This window comes from Magnolia sinica, chromosome 1 (assembly GCF_029962835.1).
Source record: "Magnolia sinica isolate HGM2019 chromosome 1, MsV1, whole genome shotgun sequence".
NCBI classification, from domain to species: domain Eukaryota; kingdom Viridiplantae; phylum Streptophyta; class Magnoliopsida; order Magnoliales; family Magnoliaceae; genus Magnolia; species Magnolia sinica.
Window position 1 is genome coordinate 121,285,421 of NC_080573.1, and position 8,105 is coordinate 121,293,525.

Genomic DNA, 8,105 nt, shown 5'->3' on the forward strand with positions numbered 1-8,105 from the left:
CCTCATGCATGATTTTTCCTAAAAACACAGGATAAATGGACATCAAGCCAGGAGTTATCCAACTCCTTCCCAAATTCCATGGACTTGAATCAGAAAGTCCATATTTACATTTTAAATAGTTTGATGAGATTATAGCTACATTATATTTTCCTAATGTATCTGAGGATACAATCAGGCTGAAGCTCTTTCCTTTTTCCTTAAAAGAGAAAGCTAAGATGTGGTTACATTCACTGTGTCCTAGATCCATTGGCACATGGAATGACATGCAGAGGGAATTCATAAAAAAATTCTTCCCACATCATAAAACGATTACCCTTAGAAAAGCAATCATGAACTTTGCCCAAAAGGAAGATGAAACATTCTTCCAATGTTGGGAAAGGTTCAAAGATTTGGTCAGTTCATGCCCACAACACAGATTTGAAACGTGGCGCATTACAAATTTTTTCTATGATGGACTGACATCTTCCATGCGCCAAATGGTCGAGACAATGTGTAATGGAGAATTCATTAATAAAAATGTTAACGAGGTATGGGATTACCTTGATAGTCTTGCTGAAAAAACACAATCATGAGACTATTACCCAAAGTCGAACACCACGTCTAGGCCGACTTAATTAAAGGAGAAAGGCGGATTATATCTCTTGAAAGAAGAGGATGAACTCAAGTGTAAAGTGACTACGTTCATAAGGAAAGTTGAGGCCATGGAAGGAAAGAAGGATAAGGTTAATGAAATTGTTTGCGGCATTTGTGATTGCAACATTCATGCAACTGAAAATTGTCCTACAATGCCCACCTTTCGAGGAGTGTTGAGTGAACAAGTCAATGCCGTAAACAACTATCAAAGACCTTTTACTGGACGTAACTCCAATACGTACAATCCTGGTTGGAAAAATCATCCAAACCTTAGTTGGAGAAATGGACAAACTGCTACCCCTCAAAGCTTCTTCAATCAAAATCCAAATCAGGGGAAACCTCAAGAAGAACCGGTTCAAAATTCCATGCAAGAGCTGACCCATGCAATGCGAGACTTTATGCAAAAGATGGATTCACGTATGATGGTTATAGAAAAGGGGATGCTTCCTGCACAACCGCTCCCCAATCCTAAACCGCAATACGAGATAAGTGATCCCAGCTCTTCAAATCAAATGAGGCACGCTAAATCTATCACCACTCTTAGGAGTGGGAAGATCATTGATAAAACCCTTCCGGTTAGGCCCGAAAAGCCTCAAGAACCGAAAGAGGACAACAATAATGGATCTAGTGAGGCCCCACAAAAATTAGAACCGGAACTTCTAGAAAAGCTAGTTGCTCCATTTCCTCAACGGTTGGTCCCACCAAAACCTCTCTCTAACTCTCAGGATATCCTAGAGGTGTTGAAACAAGTGAAAGTCAATATTCCTCTACTTGATGTCGTAAAACAGTTACCTTCATATGCCAAATTCCTTAAAGACCTATGCACGACCAAACGACGACAGATTATTCAAAAGAAGATCTTCTTGACCGAGAAAGTGAATGCTATCCTAAAATAAGACGTGCCACAGAAATTCAAAGATCCCGGTAGCCCAACCATATCATGTGTAATCGGGGACCATCGAATTGATCATGCACTTCTTGACTTAGGAGCGAGCGTCAATCTGATTCCCTACTCGGTATACAAACAGTTAGGTTTGGGTGAATTAAAACCCACCCTAACCACACTACAACTTGCTGATCGCTCTGTTATTATACCAAGAGGAATAATTGAGGATGTGTTGGTCCAATTTGATAGATTTTACTACCCTGTAGATTTTATCATCCTGGACACCGAACCCATCAATACCATGAGCACTCAGATCCCCGTCATTCTTGCTCACCCATTCCTTGCCACTTCAAACGCAATTATCAATTGCAGGAATGGTGTCATGACTATGTCTTTTGGAAATATGACATTGGAGTCAAACATCTTTTTCAATAACGGCAGAAACTCAGAGGACGATGACGATCTCCACGACGTTAACATGATTGACTCTTTAGTGGAAGATACGACACCTCTGATCTTATCATCTGACCCTGTAGAGACGTGCCTGGCCCACTCTCATGATTTTGATGATGACATGATTAGGGAGATGTGTGCCTTTCTTGATACTGCACCGGTACTTGAAGTTAACCGATGGAGGCCACAATTTGAAGAGTTGCCCCAAACTGATGTAGTGCCTCTACCGTCTAACCTCAAGCCGCCGAAGCTTGACCTAAAACCTTTGCCCTCTGAGTTGAAATATATTTATTTAGGTCAAGATGAGACATACCCGGTGGTGATCTCTGCCCACCTGGAGAAAGAACAGGAGAGTATGCTCATATCTACTCTCATTAAGCATAAGGGAGCCCTTGGATGGACGATAGCGGACCTCAAGGGAATTAACCCCTCAATTTGTACTCACCGCATTTATCTTGAGGATAATGCTAAAACCGCTCGGCAATCACAACGTAGACTAAATCCAAACATGAGGGAAGTGGTTAAGGCCGAGGTTCTTAAACTATTAGATGTGGGTATTATATACCCCATATCTGATAGTCAATGGGTGAGTCCAACTCAGGTGGTTCCTAAGAAGTCCGGGATCACCATCGTAGCTAATGCTAATAATGAATTTGTGCCAACTAGAGTTACGACGGGTTGGAGAATGTGCATTGACTACAGGAAGCTGAATACCATCACGAGGAAGGACCACTTTCCTTTGCCCTTCATTGATCAAATCTTGGAAAGGCTAGCTGGTCATTCCTATTACTGTTTCCTTGACAGGTATTCGAGCTATAATCAGATTGAAATCGCCCCTGAGGACCAGGAAAAGCCTACATTTACATGTCCCTACGACACCTTTGCCTACAGAAGGATGCCATTCGGATTATGTAATGCCCCTGACACCTTTTAGCGTTGTATGATGAGTATCTTTTCTGACATGGTGGAAAAATATCTAGAGGTCTTTATGGACGATTTCTCTGTTTTTGGTTCATCTTTCAGCGAGTGCTTAGAGAGTCTTAAATGTGTGCTGAAAAGATGTGAAGAGAAGAACTTGGTACTTAATTGGGAGAAGTGTTATTTCATGGTTCATAAGGGAATTGTCCTTGGACATATTATCTCGTCCAAAGGAATCGAGGTGGATAAGGCAAAAATCGATCTTATCTCTAACCTACCTTCGCCCAAGAACATCAGAGATGTGCGATCCTTCTTAGGACACGCAGGATTTTATAGACGATTCATAAAGGACTTTAGTCTCCTCTCTCGTCCCTTATGTAATCTTTTGCAAAAGGATGCACCATACGAGTGGACTGAACAATGCCAGGAAGCTTTCACCAAGCTTAAGGGCGTGTTAACCACTGCACCCATCATGCAGCCACCCGATTGAAGCCTTCCTTTTGAGCTTATATGCGACGCTTCTGATTATGCTCTTGGGGCAGTTCTAGGCCAGAGAAAAGATAAGAGGCCCTACGTCATTCATTATGCAAGTAGAACTTTAAATTCTGCCCAAGTGAACTACTCGACTATAGAAAAGGAACTCTTAGCCGTAGTGTTCGCTTTAGACAAATTTAGGTCCTACTTGATTAGATCGAAGATCATTATCTACACAGATCATGCGGCACTTAAGTATCTTCTTTCTAAGAATGATTCTAAGCCTCGTTTGATACGATGGATCCTTCTACTCCAAGAATTTGATTTGGAAATTAAAGATAACAAGGGAGTAGAGAACGTAGTGGCCAATCACCTTTCTCGCCTTAGTACCTCTGATTCCCTTGAGGCGACCCATATCAATGATATATTCCCTGATGAACAACTGTTCAGAGTCTCTCATTCTCCTTGGTTCGCTGATATTGCTAATTATCTTGCCACAGGTTCCATGCCGACACAGTGGACTGCGCAAGATAAGAAGAAATTCTTCACCGAGGTGCGCAACTTTTTCTGGGATGATCCTTATTTATTTAAATATTGTCTAGACCAAGTCCTAAGGAGATGTGTACCAGACAATGAGCATCAGAGCGTCATCTCCTTCTGTCACTCACAGGCCTGTGGTGGTCACTTTTTTGCTAAAAAGACCATGGCTAAGATTCTGCAGTGTGGCTTTTTCTGGCCCACTATGTTTAGGGACACTCATGAGTTTTGCAAAGCTTATGAGCATTGTCAGAAATTAGGAGCATTGTCCCATCGAAATATGATGCCTTTGAATCCCATCCTTATCATTAAAGCATTTGATTGCTGGGGCATTGATTTCATAGGACCATTCCCTCAATCGTTTGGAAATCTGTATATTTTGCTCGCCGTGGATTACGTCACTAAATGGGTCGAAGCGATTTCGTGTCGAACTAATGACCATCGTACGGTCATTAAATTCTTAAAAGAAAACATCCTTTCTTGATTCGGAACTCCTCGAGCCATCATTAGTGATGGGGACTCACACTTTTGTAATAAACTATTTGAGAGCTTAATAAAAAAATACGTTATCTCTCATAAGGTGAGCACCCCGTACCACCCACAGACAAGTGGGCAAACTGAGATTTCTAATAGGAAAATTAAACACATTTTGGAGAAAACAGTTAACCCTGATCGTAAAGATCGGTCAATCCGATTGACCGATGCCTTATGGGCATACCGTACTGCCTTTAAAACCCTTATTGGAATGTCTCCTTTTAGACTTGTCTATGAGAAAGCTTGTCACTTGCCTGTGGAGCTGGAACATAAAACGTACTGGGCGATCAAAAATCTTAATTTCAATCTGGACAACGTTGGCTCGCTACGCAAACTTCAATTGAATGAACTTGAGGAAATCCGGAATAATGCGTACGATAATTCGAGAATTTACAAGGACAAGATAAAAGCATTTCCTGAGCAACACATATTGCGAAAATCATTCACGCCTGGTCAGAAGGTCCTTTTGTACAATTCTCGATTACATCTCTTTCCGAGTAAGCTCCGATCTCGTTGGACCGGCCCTTACATTGTTGTTACTGTTTTTTCTCATGGGGCCATTGAGATAAGAGATCCCGACAATGGCAAGGAGTTTAAAGTCAATGGACATCGATTGAAACCATTTGTCGAGAAATTTGATTCAGAGGACATGTCCATGCCCCTGACTGCTCCTGTTTACCAGGATTGATCTCCTAGTCTGATGGAGGTATAGGTAGGTGTATCGCTTTCATAGGACTAGGGTAGTTGTTTTATTTGTCTGGCTGAAGACGTAAACTTAGCGCTCATGTGAGGCAACTCAGCTCTTCATTTCATTTCGTTTTTATCATTAGTTAGTTTAATGTTTGTGGGTAACATTGCTGCAAACCCTCACGAGACTACAACTCGTCCACTAGGGGCAACCTAGGGGTTTTAAGGCTTGTTGCATACGCTAAATGTAATCGAGAGCACCTGCGAAAGTGGTATAGGTAGGATTTTATTTTTATTTTTGTTGATTCTCTCTCTTGTGCTGACCCGCTCTTACGTAGATATCTATGGAAAGCCTCTTGATTCCTTCGTCCAGGTACTATCTTTCCATCACTCCTCTTATATTTTCGTTGTCCCATGTGCATTGCATGCTTATTTCTTTTTCATTGAGGACAATGTAGATTTTAGGTTGGGGGTGGGGGATTAGGTTTCCTAATCAGTGTTTTCTTGGTCTTGAGCAAAAATTGTGAAAATTTTAAAAATTTTCTAGAATTTCGTATGAATTCGAAGTGATTTTGACGGCTATCTTGGATTTAGAATTACAAGATAAGTGATGTTGGAATTTATGACTCTTGGATTCAACTATTTGTTAGATTTCACAGTTAAGTTCAAACTATTAATCCATGATTAGAGGTTTTAAATATTGATTGAGTCAGGATTTCACAAAACACGTCTCGCTTGCACATTAAGGGTTCAGTTCGATATTAAAGGATTAACTTGGTGATCACTAAGCTTGAAAGGAACCAACCTGAGAAATTGAAAGGATTGGGTGAATGGTCTACACCATAGGTTTGCTCCCTATAGGTGTATATTTAATTCCCCATGGATGATATGTGGAAAAAGTTGGGTGTACAGTCTTCATCATAGGTTTGCTTCCTGTAGGTGAGGATTTGATTCCCCTTCTTGACGTTACTTTTACTAGAAAAATCAAAAGCAAAAAAATAAAAATAAAAATAAAAATGATGAAAAGATGATTTGTGAGGCAAGTTTTGGTAATTCTCGTGTTGGTTACCAATGATATCCTAAGATAGAGAAGTGAATTTTAATGATGATAAGCCGAGATTAGACTATACACCCATGGAACTTAATGTTTAGAATTGTTCTGATCAATGGATTAATACTTTGAACTCGACTATGAAGTTATCGTACGCTCGAGTCCAGGAGATAGTAATGCCCAACATTCATGAATCATAGAATTCTAAGATCTGGATTGTTTTTCAAAAAAATCATTCGATTTTATAGAAATTGTCCTGTAATTTTCAACTTATTTTTCGCATAATCTGCTTGGGAGTAGCAAAATGCTGGTTGGGGGTTGTGTTGAGGGTCGAATATTGCATATCAGACCCCGATTACTGCCTGATTTTACGTACACGATAATGCCTAATATTATAATTTAACCGTGTTTTTGTTGCAGGATGTAATAAGGAGCTTTGATTGAAAAGAGAGCTTAAAGCATGAATTTAATGCTCCGATGACACTAAAGGCAAAGGACGGACTCCAGGGAACCAAGATCGATGGAATTACATGCCAAGGATCCGCGAAAATCGAGAAACTGAAGCTCAAGCAGCCTGAAAGTCGCCAGAATACAAGATCACGGGGTTTCCATCATCTGTTCGGCTCAAAACTTCATACATGGCTTGAGGACCAAAAACTAACGTCAAATTTTAGTCATTGGATCCTCATGGAAGTGGTGAAACTGATAGATCAGTCCATAAAACCTTGATTTGGGGCCCACCCGCTGTCCAGATACTCTTCAACTTCGATCCCCACGGTTCAAATGAAATGGGGAACAAGATGGATGGTGTGGATTTCTCATATACATCGAGACAAGACCCAGTTACATGGTGTATGTGCATAACACACATGCACTGGACGTGCACCGGTCGGGCAGCCCGGTCAAAACCAGGCTGACCCGACCCGTCTCCTGCATCAAGACAGCGGACGGACGCCGTCCGTCCGTTCTTCGCTAGTGGGCCCCATCCATCGCATATTTCGAAAATCAGAGCCGTCCATATGCTCCGCAGGGTGGCCAAAACCATCGCCTAGCTGTCCTTTTAGTCCCATGCACACACACACGCAGATTGCATGAAAACGCAGGAATGGACGGTGGGAGCAAAGATCGCATGGGCCACACCGAATCCAACATGAAGCCAACCAATTCTTATTGGTTTTTCGACGTGAATCGAATGGTCGGAGTGGATTCTACACCTGGCATCAAGCAGTGGTTTGCCGACCATCATAGCGCTAAAACGTGTAGGCTCTGTTTCGCAATAGAGCCTGCGGTGGAATGTTGTGGGCCACCCTCTGCAGTGATCGGTTCGATCTGGACCGTCCAGTGAACTCCAAAGGGCCCTGTAACCATCACCTAGGTGGAAAAATTTCACAATACAGTTTGAGATCAGTTTGGATTGTTTAAACATCGGACGAACAGCGGCGAGATAGATCAGGCAGGCCGCATCAAGAGACAGCCAAAACCATCCATTTCCAGTTGTTTTTTCGACATGCATTCAATAGACGGAGTGGATTTATCAAAACAAAAGCGATGTGGGCCCCACCATCAGAACAGCGTAAGTGCGTTATACACCCTGTTTACGCAGTCCGGAGAAATTTGGAAATTCTGGATAGCTGTGGCCCATCATCCTTGATCGGATGAATGATCTGAACCATTCATGTAGAGCCCACGCTAGCCGAGACCCCAGCCATGAGGAAATTTCGAAGCCAAGCCTGTACAGCCATCCCGAAAATCAATCAAACGCAAGGTGTTTTTGAGCTTCTAAACTGCGTAAAACAGGGACTGCGTAAACAAAAGCCTTCGGTACCGACTCCAGCAGCGGGAGGATTGCGCCTAATACTTCTATAAAGGAGGAGAAGAGAGAGAAAACCAGGAAGGAGGGAGGATCTGGAAAAGCTCGGTTTTGGCTGGACG

General features: G+C 42.0%; 1 non-coding gene across 1 annotated transcript; it reads right to left on the reverse strand.

The window, feature by feature from the left end:
• Positions 1–311: 311 nt before the first annotated feature.
• LOC131222281 (small nucleolar RNA R71) lies at positions 312–418 on the reverse strand. The gene has a single exon (XR_009159982.1). It is a non-coding gene; the product is annotated as a small nucleolar RNA R71 (small nucleolar RNA).
• Between the last annotated feature and the right edge of the window lie 7,687 nt (positions 419–8,105).